Raw genomic sequence first — 27,525 nt, 5'->3', positions numbered from 1 at the left:
CTCAGATTAAGATTCTGGGCAGCCTTGAAGAAACAACTGGTCATGTCTATCCAGAGCTTGTCATTGTAATGGGAAGCAGCCAGGGCTGCTCTGAGGCACTTGGAAGGGTTGGCTTACCCAAAGGAGGCTTAACAACAGTTTCGGGTGAAGGGAAGTGTGTGTGTCCTCACTTCATAGCCCTGTGTACCTAAAGGCAGCACTTCACTGACTCAATTCTACCTGAGTCTGGTCTGAAGTTAGAGCTACTTCTTTGCCATACAGAATCGAGTAGCTCTAATATAATCTTCTTCATGTGAAATCTATCTCGTTATTTGAGTTGCCTTCCAGAGCTATTCAAGCTTTAGAGAAAAAGCATTTTCAACAAGGCAGAAGCACTCTGAATGGATAGTGAAGCTGCACATAGTAAGAGCACTTGTGTAGTCCCTAGTAGTGCAAGGCTGGGTCAGTTCATCATTTCCCATCATCTTTGCCTTCTGGTCTTATTGTATCTACCTACTTATTTTGGAAGCATTGGATTTCACACACTAATGCACAAACATTTTCACTTTATCACAGCTCCTGCCAAGGATCCTGGGCTCTCTCAAGGTCAGAGGACACAAATGAGTCTGTTAGACTGGTTGAAGCTACAAGGAGCTGACGCAGGCATCATTGAAAAGGTACCTTCTAAGCGAGGGTACTGACACATGGTAGGGTAAAGACTGAAATATCTGTATGGGTCAGGTTGATACACCAGCCTACTTGTGAGTGCTGTGTATTTGTTATCACCAAACAATGCTGACCACCATAAGCCAGTCCATGTAAAAGCTAAGGCTGTGGGCCTGTCTAGCACGGCTATATCCTAGTATCTGTCAGAATGTTGGATCAGGGGTGGGTCACATTAGGCAGGACCATGACACTAACCAGCACATGACATAACCAAGTCTGGGAGTAGATTCTGTGGGGGATGTGTGGGCCCAACCCTTTGGAAATACAAGTCCCACTGCTTAGCTCAAGAGTTGGGGTGTTATGGGCTGCGTTAGGTGTGACCATGCAACCTGCCATCACTGATGGGTAAAGGGACCAAAAAAGGTCTGGACAGGTCAAGGCAGCAACACCGAATGTGCATCCTAAAACCGGGTGTGAGATGGAGCAGGCTGCAACGTTCACCAGCTCATACAAGGCCAAGATGGAAGGGCAGTCTATGCTGGGCACTGGCCTAATACCCGCAGGCATGTATGAGATCTGGGACTGGGAGTGGGTCAAGTGGAGGAACTTGGGGAAGCTCCTCTAATGGGTCATAACTCTCACTGATGATCACGTGGTCCAGGCCTGGGGGTTGGGCAAGCTGGAAAAAGTAGCTCCAATGACTGGCTAATGTGTGGATTGGTTATGGAAGTGGGCATTATGGACTGGGCAGGGCCGAGCAAGCCTTTCCTCACCAGCAATAACAGAAGTCAGGCTGGAGCACAGGTCATGCTGAGCTAGATTTTGCAAGAGCCAGGGATGCTAGGCTATAGCATCAAAGGCAATGGCCTAGACAAGTGAGGGGTTATGCCAAGCTGGGGCAGAGCAACCGCTAGCATGTACACAATCTATGGCTGGGAACAGGCCTGATTGGGAAGCTAAGAGGACACCCAGGCTGGGTTGAGGCTCCCATGGGTGTGTGCCAGAGCCAGAGTGGGGGCTGTGTTCTGGTCTGGATATGGCTGCAGTGTCCGTTGGCACAAGTGTGGACTGGGACTGGGCACACTGAGCCAGGCTAACCTCAAGCACTAACTAACTGGTGCTCTGAAGGACCAGGGTAGATATAGGATGGACTAGACTAGGTCTCTGCCCCTACTGAACCATGTATGAGCTGTGTCTGGGTATAAATGAGCTTTGGCTTGGCTGAAACATCCAACAGTAAGAACCAGAATGGGTTGAGAGCCAGTCGAAAAAGGCCATTGGAAGAGGTTCTGATGGAGGAGCTTGGGAAACTCCTCTGTCAGGACAGAGTCCCTGCAGCTGAGTGCAAGAACCACAATAGGGAGCAACGCAGACCAGGCCAGAGAAAGGTATTCACTGGCATACATTTGGAATCAGTCGGGGGCAGACAAGCCTGAACCAGTTCACATCACCCACTGGCGAATCCAAGCACCAGAACAGAGTGTGGGTCGGGCCAGGTTCGGTTGCAACATATACCAATACACTTTATGACTGGGACTGGGTGCCTGCTGGGCTGGGCTACGCTGCAAGCCCCACCAACAGGAGCTAGAATTGGGGTGGGTCAGGCCGTGCCAGGCTACAGTACCCAATGCAAATGCTAAGGTGAGGCGGGCCATGTCAGACTAGGTCACAGCACCCAACTAGCACATGTGAGAAACAGTAGGGGAGGAGACAAAATGGTAGGAGGAATGTGGAGGGCTCCCTTGCTGGACCATCACTCCCACTGGAGAGCATGAGTTGGGATGTGGGCAGACCAGACCAGGCAGGGCTACAACACCTGTGGTTCTCATGTGGGCTAGATCAGGGAAAACCAGGCTGGGCTGACTGGCAAGCATAAATCTGAGAGGGTGAGGGTTGGTTGGGCTTTGCTGCAGCAGCAGCTGGCAGAGGCTGGCACAGGGACTGATTCTGTCAAGTCAAACTGCAGAGTCAAACTCCACTTGGAGAGTGTATGATCCTGGAGTGAGAGTGGCCCAGTTGGGAAATAGTGGGCACCTCCCTCTTGGTTATCACTCCCATTGGACAGCATGAAAAGCAGGACTGGGGCAGGCATGGCTAAGCAGAGAGTGGCACCCGCCAGCACATGTGTGTGGGCTGGATAGTGGGGCTGGTTGGATTGAACTTGGCTTCAATGCCCACTGACATGTGTGAGGTCTGAATGGGATGTGGGTCAGCTTGGACAAGCCCGCTGCACATACTGGCAAGCACAGGAACCAGGGCAGGGGGAGAGCACGGTGCGGGTTATTGTGGGTTGCTCCGACTAGGCTGAAGCTCCCACTGATTTGTGTGAAGGTTGAGTGTATAATGGGCAGAATCAGGCTGGACTGCAATATCCATTACTTTGCATGGAATACAGAGCTGGAAACAGAACTTACCCAGTAATTGCAACCACCAGCAAATGTATAAGCTGATTGGGGTGACAGACTGTGCCAGACCCTGTATTGCCATGAATACACAAGTCAGATATCATCTCAGAAAAAGTATCTCTGGGGATCACTCCAACTGAATTGCTGATCTCAGAATGCCAACCATGAAGAGAAGTGCAGGTCCCATGGTCTGACCATGCAGTGCAAGCGTCAAGGCTCAGCCTCCTCAGAGGCTCAGATGGAGCAGTGGACAGCATATCCAGGTGCACATGAAAGATATGGCAGTCCATCGGAACCTGCAGAGGACACCTGGTACTACAACAAAGCATGGAGGACAGAACAAATCAATCAAATACCCCAGCCATGTGTTGGCAGTGAAAATTGGGCAAATGGAGACACTAAGGTGGACTATTTCAGCCAGTGGATTCTGGAGTGATTTCATCGTGCTTGGAATGGCAAGATTTGCAGCAATTCAGAACTGTTGAACTATCAAGACTGCTTGAGCAGTGCCCTTGGAGCAGCGCCCACATTGGACACCTTGGCATGGGGTGGGAGGCTGGATGGGGCTCCTGCCTTTATTTTTCTCCTTACTCTAGATGCAGGAAAAAAAAAATGCAGAAACAGTGGTCTTACCCAATTTCCTGTAGCCCTCGGCCCTTTGTGCCCTAATCAACCATGTAAAGATTATCAAGATATAATAATAATTTTTAAAAGAAGGTACCATCATTGCCAAAAGCTTGCTCCTGCTCTGCCACTCACAAGTGCTCTTACGTGGCTGCTCTTTGTTTCAGATCGTTGAGGAAGGCTACCTGCTGTCTGCAATTCCTAGTGACATCACTAAGGAGAATCTGAGCCATCACCACCTGTGGTAAGAGTCACAGGATGTCCCCCTTGCACAGGGACTGCGCCTTAGGGGCTTACAAAGTGCTGGCCAAGTTCCCTCCCTTTGTTGCCAGGGAGGCAAGGAAGGACGTGAAGGCAGACAGGCCACAGCCCGCATGTCATCTTTATGCAGTAACTCAAAGAAACAAAGGGCTAGGACCAACCTGCTAAGCTACTAGTTGTGACATCTTCTCTACTTGTAATTCAGTCTCAATGTGCCCAGGCCCCTGCTACCCACATGAGAAGGCCACAGGAGAGTTCTCTGGCCAGGTCCTGCTCTTGTGGAAACTTGGGGAGTGAAGCAATCCTTTGTGTCTGTATTTTATTTTTAAAGCTTTGAAGAGCTTTTTAAAAAATTCTGAAAGGAAGGGACAGAGCTTGCACCCATTGATTGGCTCATTCCCCAAATACCTAAAAAGGCCAGGGCAGGAATTCCATTGCAGTCTCCCCTGGGGTGGCAGCCTCCCTCGTTGGGCAACACAGTATCCACCTTTAATATATTGGTGGTCTTCCACAAGCTTTTCTCAGGACTTTGCCAAAAGGCTTCTGCTGCTCTCTTTCTTTCCTAGGGGTGGCCTCCTCTGCCAGTTCTGGAATGCCCTCTCCTGGGATGGAAGCAGGCTTGGTGGGCCTCACTAAACCACCAGTAGGCCCATGGTGACGTCGGATTTGTCTGTTATGTGCACACAATACATTAGCAAGATCTCAACATTGTAAAAAAGCAACAGAGCCATCATGCCTTGGTTTTGGCAACCTTTATATACATAGATTCAGTGCCCTGGAAAAGGACTCACCATGCATGCATGCTACAGCACTGGGTGGTAAAGGATAGGTGTTTAAAAAAATAATAGCCTGGGAGTCGCTGTTTTTGCTCACACATAGGAGTCAGTCCAACACTTAACAATGCGCCTTGTAGCCGATGTGAATGGACAGGCGAATTAAACTGTCAGATGGCTGTTAATTTCATTTGCACGTGGAGTTGTCTTCCTTCCCCTCTGCTGCTTACACTGTTCGCCTCAGGACCAGGACAACTGTCAAACAGGCTAGGCTACTGTGAGTATACCTGTGAGGGCACAAGTCTCCCCTTCCCACGATGCCAGGGGAGCAGCATGCCCACAAGGCATTGTTCCTTTGACTGACTAGAGAGGATTTGCTGGAAGTGTAAAATAGCGGGGAATGGTTAATGTCTGCATTGCCCCATAGCCACACTACACAACAATACACAAGCTGCATGCAACCACTCTCCCTTTAATCTACATAGTGTCACTGAAAGCTCACAGGGATTTTCATTCCTCAAAGTTGAGAACATGCAGGGGGTCTCCACACCACTGCTGATGGCACAAGCCTCCCTTTGCTGTCTCTGGCCTCTTGTTAACCGACTTATTTAAACTTGATGCACTGACTGGCCCCGTGAACTTCAAAAAGGGGATTGCTGCTGTAGATGTGGCAGCCTAATTCCTCCAGAGGAGGCTCAGGGTCAGCTGTGTCAAAGTGCGTGTTGTCCTCAATTTCCTTTCTCACCTTTACATCAATTACATCGTGCTGGAAAGGTCTGTGCTGGGGCCTGGCCCTGTTGACATGCTGTCCATGTCATTTTACCAAACTGCCCCTGGGTTCTGTTTTAGGGACCCATCCTAATGGAGCTGCAGACTTACTGTTATCACAGACACAGTATGAGTGATCCTGGAGTGAGGCATGCTCAGGGAAGCGGAGAGGGTGTTCCAGCTTAGGTGGGCTTTGCATGCTACCACAGTAGAGCAGTCCAACATTGGCTTTTAAATCCATGCACCAGTTTGCTTCACTTGCCAAATTGGTGTGTTGACATTAAGTGTTAGGCTGAAAGCAGTGCCACCTAAGAAATTGCTTCCAACACGGAAAGCATTGTGGAAATTCCTCCACTATAGAGTAATAAAAGCAAGCTTTAAATCACTTGGTTCCATAGAGAAACGAGACGGGTGTAGCAGTATAGAGTGGTGGCATTGGGGGCACTGAGCAAATGGCACAAAGTCCTTCCGAAGGTGGTCAGGATTTGGGAACGTTCTAGGAGATACAAAGCAAAGTTAACTGGCACATGGGGACTTCCGAAATCCAAATAGGTCAATCCAAAAACCCAGGCTATACTGGGACAATGGGGGAAATGTCTGATCTGCCACCTCCAGTGTGATAACAGTGGAAGTGAACAAGCCTCCTGTAGAGTGAACTCTATGGGAAAATGCACTGTGGACATTGTTGGGTACCATGGGGAAAGGCTCTAACAGTGTCACAGTGGAGAGCCTGGAATCCCCAGGTATGCTGGCACTGCTGCTTTGGAGTGGGAAGGGAGAAAAAGAGAGCAGGTGTGTCTTCCTGCTGATGCCTCAATCTATGAGGGCCATTGTTCACCACGCAGTTCCATGGCCCCTATGCATGTCTTACATCCACAGCAGATGCAGGCATGAACTTGACCCCTGCAGGAGTCATGGAAACTGCCAGCGTAGTTTGACATTGAAGCCTATAGCTCTACCGCTGCTTGGGTCTCTCAGAACAAAGTCTGCTATTGCCTTGAGGACCTAAGGAGAGACTTGAAAGCAACAGTTGGATATGCTGCAAAGCCAAAAAGTTTGAAATCTAGGCAGGTTTCTGTCGAATTTTCAGGCACCACAGTAAAATCCCAAGGCTCCTGTCATCTCGGATATATTTGTATTTTGCTAAGCTGTCTGCCTCTGTTTCCCTCTCACCATTTACCACACATGAAAATGGATTCCGGAAATCAGAAGTAAGAGTGACCCCATCATGCCCAAACTGGACTTTGTGCACACTGTAAGTTGCAATTGCTGGGTCAGGTCTGCCTCAAGTCCAGTCTTCTACGCAAACTAACGGGTATTGCAGTCCAGCCTGATCCTGCCCACCACACACTCAGTCCCCACGCAAACCAGTGGGAGTTGGTGCCTAGTCTGAGCAACCCACAAAAGCCCCACCAGACCTGCCTCTTTCCCTGGTTCCCATGCTTACCAGTATGTACAACCAACTGGTCCTGTCAGTCCCACAGCCCAATCAGTTCTCATATGAGTCAATGGGTGTTGAAGCCCAGTTTAATCCAACCCACCCCACTCTCCAGCCCACAACTGTGCTGCTGGATGCTACTCTGTCTAGCCATGCCTGTCCCAGTCCTGGTTTTCATTCTTACCACTCTGCATGGCAAGCCAAGAGGAAGGTGCCCACTGTTTCCCTACTCCCAGATCTCGCATTCTCCAGGTGGTACTGCAGTTTAACTTCACAGACATGTCCTTCCATGCCAGGATCTGCTCACTGATATTGTGGCAAAGCCCAATAAATCCTCGTCCCATCTGGTTTGTGCTTGCACCAGTAGGTATAGTGTGCCCAGCCTGGCTTGTCTCTGATCCAGTTTACGTTCAGGCCAAAAGGTATTGTAACCCTGTCTGGCCTGGTCTGCCGTCAATCCCAGCTCTCATGCTCACCAGTGGGAATTGTGGTCCATCCAGGGGATCTCCCTGCAGTCCCCCATCAGTTCACCTACTCTCCCCCAGGTCTCATGTGCTGGTTGAGTACTGTGGCCTAGTCTGTTATGTATTGCCTGCCTCACCTCGGCATTTGCCAGTGAGTGCTACAGCCTGGCCTGGCCTTGTCCACCCCCACTTCCAGCTCACACTGGTGGGGACTACAGCCTAGCCAGACCAGCCAGCCCCCAATCCCAGCCTTAGTGTGAACTGGCTGGTATTGCAGCCCAACCAGCATGACCCACACCTCACTCTGGCTCTCGGATTTGCCAGTGGCTAATATGAACTGGTCCAAAGGTAAGCCCATGGGCACTGTAACCTGGTCTGGGCTATTCCCTTTCTTGCTTCTTGCACTCCCCTGCAGGGACTGTGACCCAACAGGAGAGTTCCCCAATCTTCTCCATCAAAACCTTTCCTAATACCACAACTTACAAACACCATTGGGTCCATGGGCCAGCCCTACTTATTGCACCTCCTGTCCTCATAGAACAGTGGCCTTTCCTGAATGGCCCTCACTCATTCTGGTTCTTACTGTTGGGTGCTGCAGCCCAGCCTAGCCTGGTCCGAACCCAGACATAGATCACACATAGCTCAACAAGGACGGAGATCTAGCCCATCCTACATCCATCCTGTTTCTCACCAGCTCCGATAGGTGCTGGAATCCAGCCCAGTATTGCATACGCCAAAACCAGTCCACACCCATACAGAGGCATTATTTGTAGGGTTTATAGGGTGGTGAAAATTCTCTTCATTTCTGTTTGTTTTGGAAGTTCTTTCTTTGGACTTTCTCTATAAATGAGAGCTTTGCTGGTATAATGTTCTGGGTTGGCAATTTCTTTCTTTCAGTTCATGAATTATGCCTCTCCATTTCTCTTAGACTGTAAGGTTTCTGATGAGAATTCAACTGAAAGCTTGGTTGGAAATCCTCTGAAAGTAATATGTCTTCCTTTCTGCACATTTTAGAGTCTTTGTTTTACTGGAGAAAGATGACTATAATCTATCAGAGTTCTATATGATTACTCGACTTGAATACCCATTTCATTCTTCATAGTAGGGAAAGCGTTCATTATTATTTTGCTAAAGAGGTTTTCAAACTCATTCTTTCCACACCTTCAAGAACTCCTAATGCATGCATGTTAGGCCATTTGAAAGTACCCCATAGGTCTTGAGCACTATTTTTGATTTCTCTTATTTCTTCCCCCCCTGCAGTTGCAACTGCAGGGTCAATTCTGACTCAAGTCTTGTCTTCTACACAAACTAATTGGTGTTGGAGCACAGTCTAATCCTGCCCATCACATTCAGGCCTCACGCAAACCAGTGGGAGCTGCAACCTAGTCAGAGTGACTCACAATAACCCCACCAGTCCTGCCCCATCCACTCATTCCTGTGCCTGCCAGTATGTACAGCAGACTGGTCCAGGTCCAGGCTATGACACATCCCATTCAGGTCTCATGCATGTCAATGGACATTGAAGCCCAGTTAAACCCAACCAGCCCCACTATCCAGCCCACACAAGTGCCGGTGGGTACCACTCTGTCTAGCCATGTCTGCCCCAGGCCTGGTTCTCATGATCACCATCGGAGCAGCATCCCAGAGAGGGAAACACCAACTACTTTCCTACTGGGCCCACACCCACTCCCAGATCATGCACTCTCCAGGAGTTTTGCAGTCTGACTTGACACAATTAGCCCCTAGTGCCAGCCTCTGCCAGCTGATGCTGCAACAGAGCCCAACCAACACTCACCAACTCTGGTTTATGCTTGCACCAGTAGGAACAATCAGCCCAGCCTGGCTTTTCCCTCATCTAGCTCACATGAGGCCAGCAGATTTGGTAGCCCTGCCTGGTCTGATCATGCTCTCCAGCAAGAGCGGTGGTCCAGCAGAGTAGCATTCCACATTCTCCCTACCAGCTTTGTCCCCTGTCCCCCATTTCTCATGTGTGCTATTTGAATGCTACGGCTCAGTATGGCATGGCCTGCCTCACCTTGGCATTTGGCAGTAGCTGTTGTAGCCTGGCCCACCCCAATTCCAGTTCCCACTGGCAGGGTTTGCAGCCTAGCCCAGTCCAGCCGGTACCCAGTCCTAGCCCTGGTGCATACTGGTATGTGTTGCAATTGAACCCAGTCCCACCCACACTCTATTCCAGTGCTCCAATTCACCAGTGGGTGATGTGAACTGGTTCAGTCTTGTCTGCCTCTAATGTATGCCGGTGGGTACCTTTCCCTGACTGCTCTGTGCTGCTCCCTATCATGGTTCATGCCCTTACTTGCAGGAACTCTGTTCTGACAGAGGAGCTTCCTAGGCTCCTCCATCAGAAGCTCTCCCAGTGCCAGATCTCGCACACACCAGTGGGTCCATGGGCCAGCCCTGCTTAGTCCACCTCCTGTCCTAGCATGAACAGTGGCCTTTCTTGACTGGTCTTCACCTCATCCTGGTTCTTACTGTTGGATGTTTTAGCCCAGCCAAGGCTCGTCCTCACTCAGACACGACTCACACATGGCTCAGTAGGGGCAGAGACCTAGCCTAGTCCATCCTACTCCTACTCTGGTCTTCCAGAGCATCAGTTGGTGCTCGAGTCTAGCCCAGCTCAGTGCAACAAGCCCCAGTCCACACTTGGGCCAAGGACACTGCAGCCATATCCAGACCAGAACTTAGCCCCCACTCCGGCTCTGGCACACACCAATGGGAGCCTCAACCCAGCATGGGTGTCCTCTTAGCTTCCCAACAAGGCCTGTTCCCAGGCATAGATTGCGCTCATGTAAGCTGTTGCTCTGACCCATCTTGGCATAGCCTCTCATCTGTCTTGGCCTTTGCCTTAGATGCTGTAGCCTGGCATCCCTGGATCACGCAAATGAGTTGAGATAAGAGTCTAGCTTGGCAGCGTGGCATGACCTGTGCTCCTGCCTGACTTCTGTTCTTGCTGGTGAGCAAAGGCTTGCTCGGCTCTGCCCAGACCACCCCTTTCCATAACCAATCCACACACTAGCCAACAGTTGGAGCTACTTTGCCAGCTTGCCCGACCCCATGTCTGGACCATGTGATCATCAGTGAAGAGTTACCACCCACTAGGAGGGTTCCTCAGGTTCTCCCACTCAGCCCACTTCAGAATTGATACAGCCTCCTCAATCAGATTAGAAGGATTTTCACAATTTCTTCTCCAACTCATCTCAAAGAAAAGATATTATCGCTTAAAGCTTCAAACACTACACAAATGGCCTCCCATTACCAGTCAACTCTTCTCCAACAGTCAATGAAACCAAAACCCTTGGGGGGTCATCTACAGACAAAAGGCAATCCCTATCAAAATTTCAGAATTTGTTATTTGGTATAAATTCAAACATCCTTCTAAACTTCACATGGAAACATAAATGGCTGGGAAATTTGGAAAAAAAAAAAAAAAGAACTTCTACTACCAGATACCATAGTTTCTTTAAAGCTACAGTACTCAATTAAAAAAAAAATGTATTGTACCTAAGCTGATAACTGTATGGAAACAGGTTGAATACAAACCAAAATTGAAATGTCTATGAAGAAGTCACAGGATGTAGTTAAGAAATCACATCTTCCCCATCAACATACTATTTTTTTTTTATTTTATTTTATTTTTTTTTTTATTGTTGCTTACACTGTATTGTGTAGTACAGTTTTATAGGCGCTGGGGATTCCCCCCACCCCTCCCCATACCCCTCCCCCCATGGTGGATTCCTCCACCTTGCTGCATAACCATAGTTCAAGTTCAGTTGAGATTCATTGCTTGCAAACACATGCCTAGCATAAAGTTCAGAGTCTTATTGTCCAGATAAGTTCAGTGGCCTCCTGGGGAGACCTTCTATGGTCTGAAGATAGGTCTAACAGAGTAAAGATCCGGTCGGTTAAAAGCCCCAACAAGGCCTCAGTATCAATATACAACATTATGGAATTAATTGACATAGTATTGGGTAAACAATATGTTAAAAATAATGCAAGTTCCATTCTTCGAAACATCTGGGTTGAGACAGCATCAATGACAGATTCAAAAAATAACAAACAACCAAACAATAAATTACAGGTTAAATCAAGGCGAACATGTGGTATCTAATCTTTTGGGATTCACTCATTTCCCTTAGCATTATAGTTTCCAGTTGTGCCCATTTAGCCACAAAGAACTGCATTTTGTTTTTTTTAACAGCTGAGTAGTATTCCATGGAGTAGATGAACCAAAGCTTTCTTATCCAATCTTCTATTGATGGGCATTTCGGTTGCTTCCATGTTTTTGCAATTACTGATTGTGCTGCAATGAACATGGGGATGCATGTTGGTTTGTCGTAAAACAGGTGTTTTGGATATATTCCTAGGAGTGCTATTGCTGGGTCATATGGCATGCAGATTCCGAGTTGTTTGAGTGTTCTCCAGACTGATTTCCATAAAGGCTGTACCAATTTGCAGCTCCACCAGCAGTGGAGTAGGGTTCCCTTTTCCCCGCATCCTCGCCAGCAAGCGTCGTTGGTGTTCTTGTTTATGTGGGCCAATCTTACTGGTGTTAGGTGGTACCTCATCGATGTTTTAATTTGGATTTCCCTTATTGCTAGGGAGCTGGAACATTTTTTCATATGTTTGTTTGCCATTTGGACTTGCTCCTTTGTGAAATGTTTGCCCATTTCCCTTGCCCATTTCTTGAGTGGCTTGTTTGTTTTGGTTTTTTGGTTGTTTTGAAGTTCTTTGTATATCCTGGAAATTAGCCCCCTATCGCCTATATCGTGTGCAAAGATCTTCTCCCACTCTGTGGGTTGCTTTTTTACTTTGTTGATTGTTTCCCTTGCTGTACAGAAGCTTCTTAGTTTGATGAGGTCCCATTTGTTTATTCTGTTCTCAACTGCTATTGCTTTTGGTGTCCTTCTTAGAAAGTCGGAACCTACTCCTAGGTCTTGCAGTGTATTTCCTACATTTTCTTGCAAGAGTTTGAAGGTTTCTGGATGTAGGTTTAGGTCTTTTATCCATGTAGATTGGATCTTAGTGTATGGTGATAGATGTGGGTCTATCCTTTTGTTTCTACAGGCTATCAGCCAGTTGTCCCAACAACATTTACTAAAGAGGCCTTCCCACTTGCTTGAGCTATCATTGGTCTTTTTGTCAAAGATTAATTGGCTGTATTTCCACAACATAATTAAAGCAATTTATGAAAAACCCAACGCCAGTATCATACTGAATGGAGAAAAGCTAGAACCCTTCCCACTGAGATCTGGAACAAGACAAGGGTGCCCACTATCACCACTGCTATTCAACATAGTCCTAGAGGTACTTGCAGAGGCCATAAGACAAGAAAAAGAAATCAAAGGCATACGTATAGGAAACGAAGAAGTCAAGCTTTCACTATATGCAGATGACATAATCCTATACATAGAAAAACCAGGAGAATCAATACAGAAACTGCTAGAACTTATACGAGAGTTTGGCAGAGTGGCGGGGTACAAAATTAACGAACGAAAATCAACAGCCATAGTGTACGCAAATAACACCAAGATGGAAGAAGATCTAACCAACAGGATACCATTCAAAATAGCAGAGAGAAGTATGAAGTATTTGGGAATAAATCTAACCAAAAGCGTAGGAGACCTATTCAAAGAAAACTACAAACTATTTAAAAAGGAAATTGAACAAGACCTCAAAAGATGGAATAACATCCCGTGCTCCTGGATAGGCAAAATCAATATCATTAAAATGTCTATACTACCACAAGCAATATACATTTTCAACGCAATTCCAGTCAAATTGCCCAAAACATTCTTCACGGAACTGGATACAATGATTCAAAAGTTCATCTGGAAACACAAAAAACTACGAATAGCTAGAACCATCCTGAAAAATAAGAGATTAGCAGGGGGAATCACAATCCCGGACCTCTGGACATACTATAGAGCAGTGGTTATCAAAACAGCCTGGTACTGGCACAAAGACAGAAAAGAAGATCAATGGAATAGAATAGAAGCATCAACATACTATTAATCAATGTCATGTCGATTGATGCCATGAGGTTGTAAATGGCTATTGAGGGCATGTCAGGGCCTTTAATCATTTGGGATGAAGCTTAGCTGGACTTACCTTCAGACCAGAGATGGTCTCACCAAGAAATCATTGAACCCACTAGGATAATAAGACACTGAACTTTATGCTTGGTAAATATTTCCAATGAAAGAACCACAACTGAATTTGAACTGTGGTAATGAAACAAGGTGGAGAAATCCACCACGGGGAGAGGATTCGGGGAGGGGTGGGGGGAATCCCAGTGCAAATAACACTGTGTCACATAATGCAACACAATTAATTAAAAAAAATAAACATTTTCCATGCATTACAAAAAATCAAAAGAAAAAAGAAAGAAAGAAAGCTACAGTACTCAAAGCAGCGTGCTACTGAGATTTGCAAAGAAACATAGAGTAGAACCAGACACAAACAGAGTAGGTATTCCAAGACCACGAACGGAGGTTTGAAATAGAAGATACAGTTGTTTTCTGCAAAAGTTTGATTTATACATTAGGTACAGTATGAGATTACAATGAAATGGAATAATCACAATAACATACTATGCTAAGAGTTAGGTGAATATACCCATTGATCTTATTTTAATTTCACTTTTCCTATGAGAGAAAACACTTTATGACTTCTCTTGAGCATATTCAAATGGCTAACATTACTACTGTTGTATTTTGAGGGTCTGATGTGATGGTTCAGTAGCTAAATCCTCACTTTGCATGCGTCAGGAGCCCATGTGGGCACCAGTTTGTGTCCCATTTGCTTCACTTCCCATCCAGCTCCCTGTTTGCGACCTGACAAAGCCTTGGGACCTGCACTCATGTGGGAGACCCAGTGAGGCTCCTGCCTCTTGGCCTTGCGTCACTTCAGCTGCAGCCATTGTGGCCACTTAGGAAGTGAACCCCCAAACAAAAGACGTCCCTCTGTGTCTCCACTACTCTGCCTTTCCTATAAAAATAAAAATCCTAAAAAAAAAGAGGAAAAGCATATCTAGTTATACCAGCATTGGAATGCCATGAGAGCCAGTCCGATAATTAAGATGGATATTAAACAGGGGCAAAAGCATAAATCCCATTCCAGACAGGACGAAGGGCCACACAAGTAAGATTTCATCACAGTATTCAGAATACCATACAACTAAAAACTTCCGAACCGCTTCATACTAAAATTTTCCATGCAATATTTTAATGCAATTGGCTGTAGGTAATCAAAACCACAGAGCAATGTATGAAACCATGGGCTGATTTAGGATTGGGGATAGGGGAAGACCATTGCAATCCAATATGACAAACCAGGTCAGAAATAACACTGTACATTAATGCTCAACTGATTCTCAATACAGGTAGCCTAGCTAAATCAGTTGAACAAAACCATTTTAAACAAACACTGCTCATCACAACTGAATATTCATAAGTCCTCCGTCCCAAATAACCTGCGTATGCACCTCATATGTTATACACACACAAAAATAAACAGTTCAAGATGCACCATGAACCTCAATGTAAAAGCCAATAGTTACAACCCCACTTGTGAGACCCACATCCCACACGCCAGTGCCTGAGTTCAAGTCCCAGCGCCATTCCTAACTCAGCTTCCTGCCTGGCAGACAACAGATGACTGTGTAAGTACCTGAATCCCTCCCACAGACAAGAGAAATCTGGATTGAGTTCCTGGCTTTACCCTGGCTGGGAGTGAACCAGCACATGGAAGCTTTCTCGCCTTCTCTCTTTCAATTAAAATGAAAAGAAGGGAAAAAGTGAACTCAAAAGGAAATGATCTGTAACAAAAGCCAAAACCACAGAACTTACACATGGAGAAAAAAAAATGACTACAGCCACAGATAAGGAAAATACTTCCTAAATGATACTAAAACCGAAACTAAAATCCATCAAAGGAAAACAGGAATCTGCAAACCATTCTTCAAGCAGATACTATCAGAAAAATGAAACCATCAATTACAGATGAGAATAAAGTTTTTGTAAATCGTGTGTCTAAGGACTTGCATTTAGTATAACAAACTCTTACGAGTATACAAAGCCATCCCAACAAACACTCCACTGAGGAAGATACACAAAGGGCTAAAGGAACAGAAAACCATGCAAATCATCAGTAGCCTTTAGGAAAATGCAAATGAGAACTACAAGGAAATACCAGTACACACCTAATAAAATGGCCAGAACCAAAACAAGAGACAACACGTGTTTGCCAGGACATGGAAAAACTGCAAGCCTCTACATTACTGGGGGAATGTAAAAAGGTTTAACCACTTTGAAAAACATTGACAGTTTTTTTAAAATAAATATAAATGTAATACAACACCTAGCAATTTCACTCTTTATTAAGAGAAATGAACACATATGTCCAACCGAAACGTTATACATAAACAGGCATATTATTTTTTTTTGTTTTGTTTTGTTTTGTTTTTTTTAAAGATTTATTTTTATTATTTTTTCATTGGAAAGGCGGATATACAGAGAGGAGAGACAGAGAGGAAGATCTTCCGTCCGATGATTCACTCCCCAAGTGAGCGCAACGGGCCGATGCTATGCCGATCCGAAGCCAGGAGCCTCTTCCGGGTCTCCCACGCGGGTGCAGGGTCCCAAAGCATTGGGCCGTCCTCGACTGCTTTCCCAGGCCACAGGCAGGGAGCTGGAAGGGAAGCAGGGCTGCCGGGATTAGAACCGGTGCCCATATGGGATCCCGGGCGTGCTAGGCGAGGACCTTTAACCACTTGCGCCACCGCGCCGGGCCCGAAACAGGCATATTATTATTCCTAACGTCCAAAAGCTGCAACAATCCACTGTTCAACTAGTAAACAAGTCAAAAGGTACATAAACCCAATGGAGTATTTTCACCAACAAAAACAAATCAAGTGGGGCCCAGCACAGTAGCCTAGTGGTTAAATCCTCAACTGGCATGCTCCGGGATCCCATATGGGCACCATTCAGGCCCTAGCTGCTCCAGCTTCCCACCCAGCTCCCTGCTTGTGGCCTGGGAAAGCAGTCAAGGATGGCCCACACCCTTGGGACCCTACATTCACGTGCGAGTCCCAGAAGCTGTTCCTGGCTCCTGGCCTCAGACTGCCTCAGCTCTGGACACTGCAGCCACTTGGGGAGTGAACCAGTAGATGTAACATCTTTTTCTTTCTCTCTAAACTTGCCTTTCCAATAAAAATGTTTTAAATATTCTCCCCCAAAACTTTTACTTTTATTGGAAAGGCAGATTTACAGAGAGAAAGATTTTTCTCATCCATGACTTCACCCCTCAAGTGGCCACAACAGCCGCAGCTGAGCTGCCAGAAAGCAGGAGTTCCTTCCTGGTCTCCCATGGGTGCAGGGTGCCAAGGCTTTGAGCTGCCCTCAAGTGCTTTCCCAGGCCACAGGCAGGGAGCTGGAAAGGAAGTGGAGCAGCCGGGATACAAACCAGAGCCCAAATGGGATCCTGGCACACGCAAGGTGGGGATTTTGGCTAACAGGCTACCACACCAGGCCCAATTTATCCACTTCTAAGAAAAATATTGCAACTCACCATAATACTGACACCAGACTGGAACAGCTCATATGGGCAGAGAATTCTTTCATAGTGCAACTTCAAAAGAGACCCAGTTCCTTTCCTGGCAGATTTCCCAGTGCCTATCCACTTTAGACCACTTCTTTCCTTTTATGAACATTTCCAAACCTCCTTTGCTGCCAACAATCTGAATTTTTAAAAAGTAAAAATTAGTATTTAAGTAGAGGCAAGCATTCTCTGTTAAATACATAAACTACTCTGTGGGCTGGGATTTTAGATTTCAACAAATAAATGACAACAGTGACATCTGTAATATTTACAGGCAAACAACAAAATCAAAAATTAAATTAAAAAACAATTAAAAATTAAGCCTTCTTTGTTGTTGTTGAGATTTATTTACTGGGCCCAGCACAGTGGCCTAGTGGCTAGCATCCTCACCTTGAACAAGCTGTATTGCACAGGGGTGCATTTTCATGATCCTCACCCAGCTCCCTGACTGTGGCCTGGGAAAGCAGCTGAGGATGGTCCAAAGCCTTGTGGTCTTGCACCCACGTGGGAGAACTGGAAGAGGCTCAAGGCTCCTGGCTTCAGATCGCGCAGTACCACGCTTTCCAATTCACTTGGGGAGTGAATCATCAGACAGAAAATATTCTCTCTCTCTCTTCTCCTCTGTGCATATTTGACTTTACAATAAAAATAAATAAATCTTTAAAAAAAAATAAAAGGATTTCTTTAATTTTGGGCCCAGCGCAATATCCTAGTCGCTAAAGTGCTAGCCTTGCATGCACCAGGATTCTATATGAGCACTGGGTTCACGTCCCGGCTGCTCCACATCCCATCCAGCTCCCTGCTTGTGGCCTGGGCAAGCAGTTAAAGATGCCCGCACCCTTGGGACCCTGCACCCATGTGCGAGATCTTTAAGAAGCTCCCTCCTGGCTTCAGAATGGCTCAGCTCTGGCCGTTTTAGCCACTTGGGGAGTGAACCAGCAGACAGAAGATCTTTCTCTGTCTCTCCTTCCCTCCGTATATCTGACTTGAATAATACTTGAATAACACTTCCTAAACTATAATAAACAGATAGATACATAGATAAAACTTCAAAACTGGGGCTCCTTTTCTCGTCCCAGGGAAGAATTGTTCGGGTGGCAGCGGTGGGGGGACAGGCCAGTACGTACACCAGCTCGCACTGCATACAAACACCACCCTGTAGCCCACCAACACGTACCAGCATTACGAGAGGAACGAAGGAAAGAAAAGAGAAAGGGAGGAAGGGAGGAAGGGAGGAAGGAGGAAGGAAACGAAAGGAAGGAGACCAACAGCCCCGAGGACAGAAGTGGAGCAGGCCTTGCAGGACAGCGTGAACCCCAGGCACCTGTGCCCACTATACCCAGAGACCACACTGAGTGCCAGGCATCAGCCTTCCCTCTCGTCCCTGCACCAAGGACTCCAGCCTTCCCAGACAACACAAAGGACTAAGACACTGCCTGCCCTCGTGGCACCCACACCAAGTGCAAAGCCACCACCTGCACTTCCCATCCCAAACAGAGGACCAAGCCACAACCTGCGCTCCTGGAACCCGTGCCTAGGGCCAAGCACATCATGCCTTTCATGGACCGCGTCCAACCAAGCTGCCACCAGCCCTACCAAACAATGCACAAAGGGTCAAGACACGGCCTGCGCCTCCTGGACCCTGCACCTTGGGACAAGCCACCACCTGCCCTCCTGGAAACCCTGCACCTGCACGAAGGCAAGCGGCACCTCCCTCTGCACTCACGCCATGGCCAAGCTACTGCTACCTTGGGACCTCAAGAACATGCAAGCTGCCAGCTGCCCTTAACGACACCAGTGGAGGCCAAGGCCGGCCTGCGCTCACAGACACGCCGAGGATCTAGACACCAACTGCCCTCAAGGACCCCACGCCAATGACCACCCCAGCGGAGGCCTTCCCGTACCCCATGCCGAGGGCCAAGCCGAGACCAGCCCTCCTGGACCATGCACCAAAAGCAAACCGCCGCCTCCCCAGCTGGACGGACACAGTGCTGATGGCTAAGCCGCTGCCTAACCTTCCAACACCTACCTGAGGACCAACCTGCCGCCTGGCCTCCAGGAACCCACACTCAGGGTAAGCCGCGGCCCATCCTCCTAAATGCCGCACCAAGGCAAGCGGCCACCTTCCCCCCCCCCCCAGTGCAGGCCTGCTGAAGGCCAAGCCGCTGCCTCCCCAGCTGGACCCGCACCCAAGGACAAACCACCACCTCCCCAGCTGGACTCACATCCAAGGACAAGCCGCCGCCTCCCCTTCCCGGAACCCTGTACCTCGGGGGGTCTTACCTTGTAGATGTCCAGTGGGTCTGTGGACTCCTCCAGCGACGCCCAAAGACCAGGCACTCTGGGGGCGGCACCAACTCCACCTCGTGCACGCCGGGCCCACGTCCACCATGGCGCCCACCGCGAGGCCCTCCCCCGGCGGGGTGCAGGTGGACAGCGGGTGGGACGAGGGCTAGCCGGAGTCCATGAGCCCTGTCACGTCCACTCACGGGGCCCGCGGCGCGTCTTCCAGCAGAACTACTCCCCACAGAGAGTCCAGCCATGCGTCCTCTTCCTCTGCTGCTTCTTCGCTGACTGAGGGTGCGGGGCCGCAGCACCTCACAGGAAGTGACCGTGCGGCCAATCCCTCCGCGTCAGCACCACGCAGGATTCCTCCGCCGTCGGGGACCCTTTTCTTCCTCCTCCTGGACCCATGGCGGCTATGCCTGCCCTCCTGGCCAGGGTGAGTTCTGCTGGACGGGGCCTGGGGCTCCTTGCAGGGATGGGGCCTGGGGCTCCTTGCAGAGCTGGGGCCTGGGGCTCCTTGCAGAGCTGGGGCCTGGGGCTCCTTGCAGGGATGGGACCTGGGGCTCCTTGCAGGAACCCGGGCCTGGGGCTCCTTGCAGGGATGGGGCCTGGGGCTCCTTGCAGCACTGGGGCCTGGGGCTCCTTGCAGCACTGGGGCCTGGGGCTCCTTGCAGTGCTGGGGCCTGGGGCTCCTTGCAGCGCTGGCCTTCCTGTTCTTGATCTGGGATGTTCCTGGGCACTTGTGCTGGTCGCTTGGGGGCTTCAGTCTTGGTCTCTGTGGTCAGTGCCACCCTGGCTGCCTCTCTCAGCCCTGGACATTCCCAGGTCATATCCATGTCCTCCTAGTCTTTCTGTCACTCATGGTTTCAGCAGCACCTGAATCTGGGAGGTTACACCTGCTACTTCAAACTGTGTTGTTTCTCTTCCATTTTTTCCTCCTCTGCCCTAATTGGTAATTGGGTAACTGTTGGTCTTTTGGTCTTGGATCCAAAGAAGTCATGTCTGGTTTATACCAATTCTTCTCAGATGAGTAGGGAGACTTCTTGGAAACAGAAGCAAGGAATTGTATTCCTTTTCCTTTTTTCGTGGGAGAGAAGAGCAAGGAATTCCTTGCATTTCTGATCAGACTTCCCTTTATTTTTTGTGGCAGAGCCTTCTGCTGTGCTTCTGTGGCTTCCACCAAGGTGCTTGTTACAATGCGGGTCACTACCCTCCCGGTACTGTGAATACTGGAAGAGGGGCTGAAGCGTGTTCCCTGGTGGATGCAGAGCCACAGAACGGCACGCCTCATCAAGCAGTGCTACACTCTTTCTTGCCCCACCCACAGTCCATGGGGTGATAAACCATGAAGCCACACAGGCCAGTCGCCTTGTTCCTTTTGCCTCTCCCAGGGCTGTGTATAACATCAACCCACCAGCACTGGCAGTTCTCTGATTTCTCTGTTGACGCCCCTGACTGCTCAAGTGCACCTCGGGACTGTTCCTGCTGCTGGCAGCCACCCTGCCTCCAGCAGGAACTCCTTGTCTTTGCCGTGTAGCCTTCACTCCCTTTTCTACCTTGCTCCTTCTCTGGGTGTTGGAATCCATGCCGCAGGGTCCTAATGCCCACTGATGCAAACACATTGGGCTTGCACTGTGGCTCACTCGCCAGGATTCAGGTAACTGGCCCAGATCCACTCTCTGCCCCCTTAGCTCTCAGCATCCCCCTCTCCTGGTATCCCTCTGGGGCTTTAGGGTATGGAATGGATTCTGCTTTCATTTCCCAGGTCCCTCCCTCAGCTGGCTCACCCCCAATGGGCATGGCTGCCCTCCTCTGGGGATGATTGATTGGCAGCCCATGGCATCCCATTCATTTTAATAACCTCCCTTCCCAGGTGCTGAGGTCAGTGTTTTGCCTTATGGCTTTTTGCCACTTGCTACTTCTTTGGGAGGCTCCCGCAGGAGTCTGCCTGCTCCAGTTCCCTTTGTGCTGGCTCTAAATCCACTTTGCTTTTGTCTGCAGGTTGGGTGTCTTCCTGTAGTGCTCACCTTCCCCTTGGGCTACCGGCTGCAACCATGGCGCTTTCAGCCCTGCTTATGTAGGATCGGCAGGTCACTCTTCCCAGCTGCAAGGAATGATATCTTAGTTCACACACACACACACACACACACACACACACACACACACATACACATCACCAACACAGCAATCACCAAGTTTTCCCCGTTTTGCCAGAAATTCCTAGTTTTAATGTGGAAAACTCTCCAAGTGCTTGGGAAAGCAGTCGAGGACGGCCCAAAGCCTTGGGACCCTGCACCCGCATGGGAGACCTGGAAGAAGTTCCTGGCTCCTGGCTTTGGCTCGGTGCAGCACTGGCCATTGCACTCACTTAGGGAGTGAATCATTGGGCAGAAGATCTTCCTCTCTGTCTCTCCTCCTCTCTGTATATCCACCTTTCCAATAAAAATAAATAAATCTTTAAAAAAAAAAAAAAAGGAAGGGATTCTACCACTTACAACAAAATGGTCCCAACTAGAGACCATTATGCTCAGTAAAATAAGCCAATTCCAAAAGGACCAATATTATATGTTTCCTCTGATATAACTCTTCCTTCATGCAAAATATAGGATCAATATTCTATATGTGTATGTGTGCGTGTGTATGTGTGTGTACACATGTATGTTCAAATATCCATCTAGAGCAACTCTATAATAGAGATAGCATACCGAGAAGTGAAGATAAATTGCAGGATACAACTCTACCCCTCCATATAAGATGGATTCCCAACAAAGCTGTGAAATGTATCTTGACAATACAATGCTGAACTTTCTACTATTTTCTATACCTACAAATTCAGGATATATTTAAATAGCAAAAGGATGGACTTGTTACTATTTTTGAAGGCCTACTATAATAATAATGGGCAATTTGGTGTCGTGGGAGAGGAAATGTGGAGTGGTAAAGGAGAAATCCTGAGGCTACAGAACTTTATCATTTAAAAAAAAAAAAGAAAATTAAAAAGAACCCTGGCAACGGGGTCTCTCTCTCTCTCTCTCTCTCTCTCTCTCTTCCTGGGAATGTAGAGGAGGTAGAACATGAGACCATTCTCACCCGCTTCCCCTTCCTTGCCCACACTCTAAGTCCCATGTGTGTGATTTCCTCATTGTTTTAACCAACTTTATCACTTTCTAAACCATAAAAAATAACCACCATCGAACTGCAAACTCCTTTTGAGGAAAAGTACTTTATTCATTATTCTTCCCAGCACAATATATCACAGAAATTATCCATGTATTTTTGCCACACAAATGAATAAGAATTATAACAACAGCTGAAATTATGGAATCAATTATAGTTACAAAACTAATAAATTATATAGAGACTGACAATCATTCAGGTCACAAGAGTATGCTCACACTCCTTTTAAACTTTGAAATACTCCGTACCACTGCTCCCTGTCACCCAAATAGCTCCCAGTGCTAGTGCTGTCCTCCAAGGAGCACCTGGATCCCACCATCTCCCACCTAGTGCCTCAGTTCAACCATGTGACCAGAGACCCCTGGAGAGAGCGCCCACTGTGACAGATCAGGGCCTGTGCAGTCTTGTTAAATACTTAGTAACTGTATTAACCCATTCTGTGTTGCTATACCCAAAGTACCCAAGGCTGGGTATTTTATAAAGATGCTTAATTATCTGGTTCACAATTTTGATGGCTGGAGGATTCAACCACTCTAACCATCCTGGTCAGGGCCCTCCAGCTGCAGAAGAATGTGGCAGAAGAGAAGGGAACCATCCACTCATAGGAGGAGGAATCACACGGAGCTCATTGCCTCTTGCTGGGACCCATCTCTTGAAGATACCATCCATTCAACACAGGCACACTGAAGACCAAGCCTCTAGCATAAGAACCTGAGGGGAAACATCACATCCTCACCCCTGCTTGAACACAAGGTCTAATGACATAGGGTGACAATGATGCATCTCGTTGTACAGTCTTTCAAGCAGCAGTTTTCAGGGACAGAAAACAGAAATGATATTTGGATGGTTTCTGAAAGTTGAGGATGCATTCACTAGCTCTCAACCTTCATGTAAACCAGAAGATACGCGGTTTCGCGCCTAGAAAGAAGGGACAATGCATTAGCATTGTAACATGAAACGTCCACAGTGAGACGACACATGATTAATTCATGATGGGAGGAATATCAGCAAGCTTCTGGATTCATCCATCCTTCACTATCTATTCCTCAGAGAGGAACAAAATGATCACCTGGGAAAACAATACTAGGTTGCAACCAGTTAACATCTCAATCCAGGCTTGATGAACAGTGGGGCCCATGAGGCAAGTCCAACTCTGCCTCTGCATGTCAATTTAATTAGAACACAACCATTCTTTTTTATCCATGTGCTGGTTACACATGCTTTGGGTGTAAGGGCACAGAACTGAGTCATTCCAACAGAGACATAGAGCACACAATGTCTAAAATATTTCTCTGTCCCTTTACAAAGTTTCCCAACCTCTGGCCAAAATCACAGGAGAAGGAATGACACAAATAATGGACAAAACATTGAACAGCTAGGAAGAAGCTTAATAGAAACAGAAGAGGAAAGTGGAAAGTAAAAGATTGGGGAGGGTTTCAAACTCAAATTCCATCTAGTTCACTGTTTTTCAAATGATCATATCTGCCTCAGCAGCTGACAATGGTCTCAGTTATTGCCCGTGACACACACACATCACTCCTAATACAGAAGCTCAACAGAAAAGCTAACGGAGTCCCTCTGTTTTAACTTTATCCAGCTTTTTATTATTATTATTATTATTATTTAATTTTTAATTTTATGGTACAATTACATAGGGTCTGAGAGTCCCTCTCCCAAATTCCCATCCCCCTGGACTGATTTTCCCCCAATTGTTACAACAGTATAGTCCTTCATAACAAGTTATAATTCCATTAGTTATTTAAGTGTGCCCTGGCACTGTCTCCAGTGCTTTTTTCTCTCCAGTTCCCACACCAGTTATTGATTTGTAAAATTATTTTCAACACTTAACTCAATGTAAGTCATTGTGCCAAAAGCCAATGAAACTGTTTATACTTCCCCATATCAAATTCATGATCAAATGTGAAAGAAAGTTATATTAGTGAACAAATAACTAAATACTAATAGATATGCTATTATCCTTGCTGGGGAAAGTACGCTTAAAAAGCAATGGAAGGGCCCGGCGGCATGGCCTAGCGGCTAAAGTCCTCACCTTGAACATGCCGGGATCCCATATGGGCGCCGGTTTTAATCCTGGCAGCCCTGCTTCCCATCCAGCTCCCTGCTTGTGGCCTGGGAAAGCAGTCGAGGACGGCCCAAAGCCTTGGGACCCTGCACCCGCGTGGGAGACCTAGAAGAGGTTCCTGGTTCCTGGCTTCGGATCGGCACAGCACTGGCCATTGCACTCACTTGGGGAGTGAATCATCGGACAGAAGATCTTCCTCCCTGTCTCTCCTCCTCTCTGTATATCCACCTTGCCAATAAAAATAAATAAATCTTTTTTAAAACAAAAAAGCAATGGAAGCTCACAAAAATGTCTCTGCAGAGCTGCTTGGGTGGGGTGCGTCTATATCTTCCCTTCAGTGGGAAAGTGCCATGCCTACGCGAGCGACACTTTGCTTACATAGCCAATTAGGGGAGGGATGGAGGAAGTGGTGTTTAAGACTCTCTCTCTAGTTTTATGGTACGATTCCATAGGATGTGAGATTTATTCCATAGGATCTGAGATTCCCCCACCCCTGTAACTTCCCTCTCTTGTAGCACTGCTGGTATCTACACTGTAAGAAGATCTCTAGGCGGATTTTTGAAAGACGAGGCTCCACAGTCACTAGGACATCCTCAGTGTTTCACCCAGTTCCAAGAACCCCGTCCCTGTAAAGTTCAAAACGTTTCCATCACCTCACACCCCTCTTACCAACGGTCATTATGATTTCCAAAGGTACACTGGACGTCTTCCCAGGATACCTAAAGTGTGTAAATAAACAGATTTGAGTCAAGCATCCCCCTGAATATGTGGTACTGTAATTTGCCCTACCCTTAGCAACTCACAAGCTTGGAGCATCTAGATCACATATACAAAAGCACTTTAATATCTCCAGTGCTTTGTGGAAACTTGGTTATGTTTGGTACAGATGTTCAGCCTATGTTGCTTTAAATGCCTGTGTCCCGTGTTGCAGTGCCTGGGTGTGAGTCCCAATTCCAGCTCCTGACTCCAGCTTCTTGCTAATAAACACACTGATGATGGCTCCAGGGACTGGGTCCCTAACACCAACATAAGGGCATTTTTTTTTTAATTCTAAGTCAGAGTGACATGGAGAGACACAGACACTCCATGCACTTCAGCCTCCAAATGCCCATGACACCTGGGGCTGGACCACACCAAAGCCAGGAACCCAGCACTCTATCAAGTTCTCCTACAATGGTGCCAGGAACCCAAGCACTTGTGCCATCATACATTGGATCCCAGGATGCTGGTCGGAAGCAGAGTTGCCAAGGTTTAAACCAGCACTCTACCATGGGATGTGTGTATCAGTCTAAGAGGTGACTTAATCCAGTATGTCAAAATGCTAGCCCAAAGACATGGACTGAATTCCCAACTCCCAGCATTGACTTGGAAACAGCTAAGGCGGGCAGTCGAGTTGTAAACAAGCAATTTGGAGCTCTCTCAATCTAACTCTCTCTTTCAAATAAGCAAAGGACACAAATACACTCGGTTATCCCTTTCCAAGAGTTCTTTTTAAAAAGATTTCATTTCTGTATTCAAAAGGAAAGATGGAGAGGAAGGAGAAGGAGTGGGAAAGAGAGAATGGGAGAGAGAGAGAAAGGAGAGAGAGAGAAACTTCATCTTCCATCTGCTGGCTCGTTCTCCAAGTGTTTACAGTAGCTGGGACTGGGCGAGGCTGGAGCCTGGAACTACAGGCTGCTCTTCCATGTAGATGGCAGGACTCAGGCCCATGAGCTGTGATCCACTCCTTTCTCAGAAGCATCTGCATAGAGCTGGACCAGAAGTGGGTAATCCAGGACTCAAACCGGGGCACTTTAACATGGGTTGATGTGTCACAAGCCGTGGCTTGACCTGCTGTGCTATGCCAGCCCTATTCCACGGTTCTGATGTACATACTTTTAACTATTCTTGCTTTACAGAGGTTTCCACTGAGCCTGTTGTACCATAAAATGTAGAAAACAAGGCAAGTGGACCATGCACAGAGCTGCCAACCAAATAGGGCTTTCATGAGGAAAAGGCACCAGAGAGCGCAGCTAGTCTTGACCTGCAGGATTCTTGCCATCCTGGGCTCAGTATTGGTTCCATAAGGCTAATCCAAGTAAAGAAGCAATTTAGACAATGTTTCTCACCCTGCAAACATTGGTGTCATTGAAGCAGAACCGTTCTCCATCCACAGAGTTCCGAATATAGGCACAGTAATGACCAAAGTTTGCCATTCCCATGTGTGCGATCACGGCAAAGAGTTCATACTGTCCTCCAACCCGGAAGGGCAGAAGGCATGGGATGGTTAACCTGTCATCTTCCTTGTCATCACACATGTATTCACAGCCTGCTCTCTGCCAGGCATCGCTACTGCAGAGGCAATAAAGCACAGTCCTTGGCCTCAGGAACCTTCCTAGCTAACCGAGAAACAATGGCTAAACCACAATTATAATGGTGTGTTTCGTACCAGATTCTGCAGAGGTTATCTGAGAAGTGTACATTTTTGCGCAAAATAGGAAAAGAACAAGAAGGCAAGGAAGGGCTGAGGGGCTGGAGGGATCTCCCCAGAGAAGCAAAAGTTGGGCTGATCTGAAAAGACAGGTTATAGGAAGGGATATCATTTTTAATGTAGACTCAGAAACTGAAAGACTCAGTGGTGGAAAAGAACACAGCATACTGCAGACACAGAAGGCTGTGAGGGTGCTCAGAAGTCACAAGAAAGCAAAATACAAAGGCCAAGTTAAAAATTCAAACTTTATTCCTTGAGTGATGGGAGTGGGGGGACAGAGTGTTTAAAGAAGAGGAGTAACATCATCATGTCTGTGTAAGAGAAACAAAAAAACGCAGCTTGGAAACTGGGTGCTGGGAATGGCGTCAGCATTCCACATGGGTGCTGATTTGAGTATCTGCTGCTCTGTTTCTGATCCAGCCCCCTACTCATGCACTTGGGGGGGAAAGCACATGAGAGCTTCCACCCATTGCAGCCATTTGGGGACCTGAGATTGGAAGATTCTCTCTCTCT

General features: G+C 47.4%; 2 long non-coding RNA genes across 2 annotated transcripts; one reads left to right on the top strand and one right to left on the bottom strand.

Annotated features, from left to right (window-relative positions):
* The first annotated feature begins 554 nt into the window (after positions 1 to 554).
* LOC121167766 lies at positions 555 to 4,636 on the top strand. Its single transcript, XR_005885646.1, has 3 exons — positions 555 to 656; positions 3,842 to 3,918; positions 4,502 to 4,636. It is a non-coding gene; the product is annotated as an uncharacterized LOC121167766 (long non-coding RNA).
* A 17,850-nt stretch (positions 4,637 to 22,486) lies between these two features.
* Positions 22,487 to 26,678, bottom strand: LOC121167761. Its single transcript, XR_005885633.1, has 3 exons — positions 26,651 to 26,678; positions 25,212 to 25,261; positions 22,487 to 23,377 (listed from the first exon to the last, which is right to left on the bottom strand). It is a non-coding gene; the product is annotated as an uncharacterized LOC121167761 (long non-coding RNA).
* Between the last annotated feature and the right edge of the window lie 847 nt (positions 26,679 to 27,525).

The sequence above is a fragment of the Ochotona curzoniae genome, unplaced genomic scaffold (genome assembly GCF_017591425.1).
Source record: "Ochotona curzoniae isolate NIBS_2020 unplaced genomic scaffold, NIBS_Ocur_1.0 contig_1264, whole genome shotgun sequence".
In the NCBI taxonomy this organism is placed as follows: Eukaryota; Metazoa; Chordata; class Mammalia; order Lagomorpha; family Ochotonidae; genus Ochotona; species Ochotona curzoniae.
The sequence above is the reverse complement of the archived record's forward strand: the minus strand, read 5'-3'. Positions and strand labels throughout refer to the sequence as shown.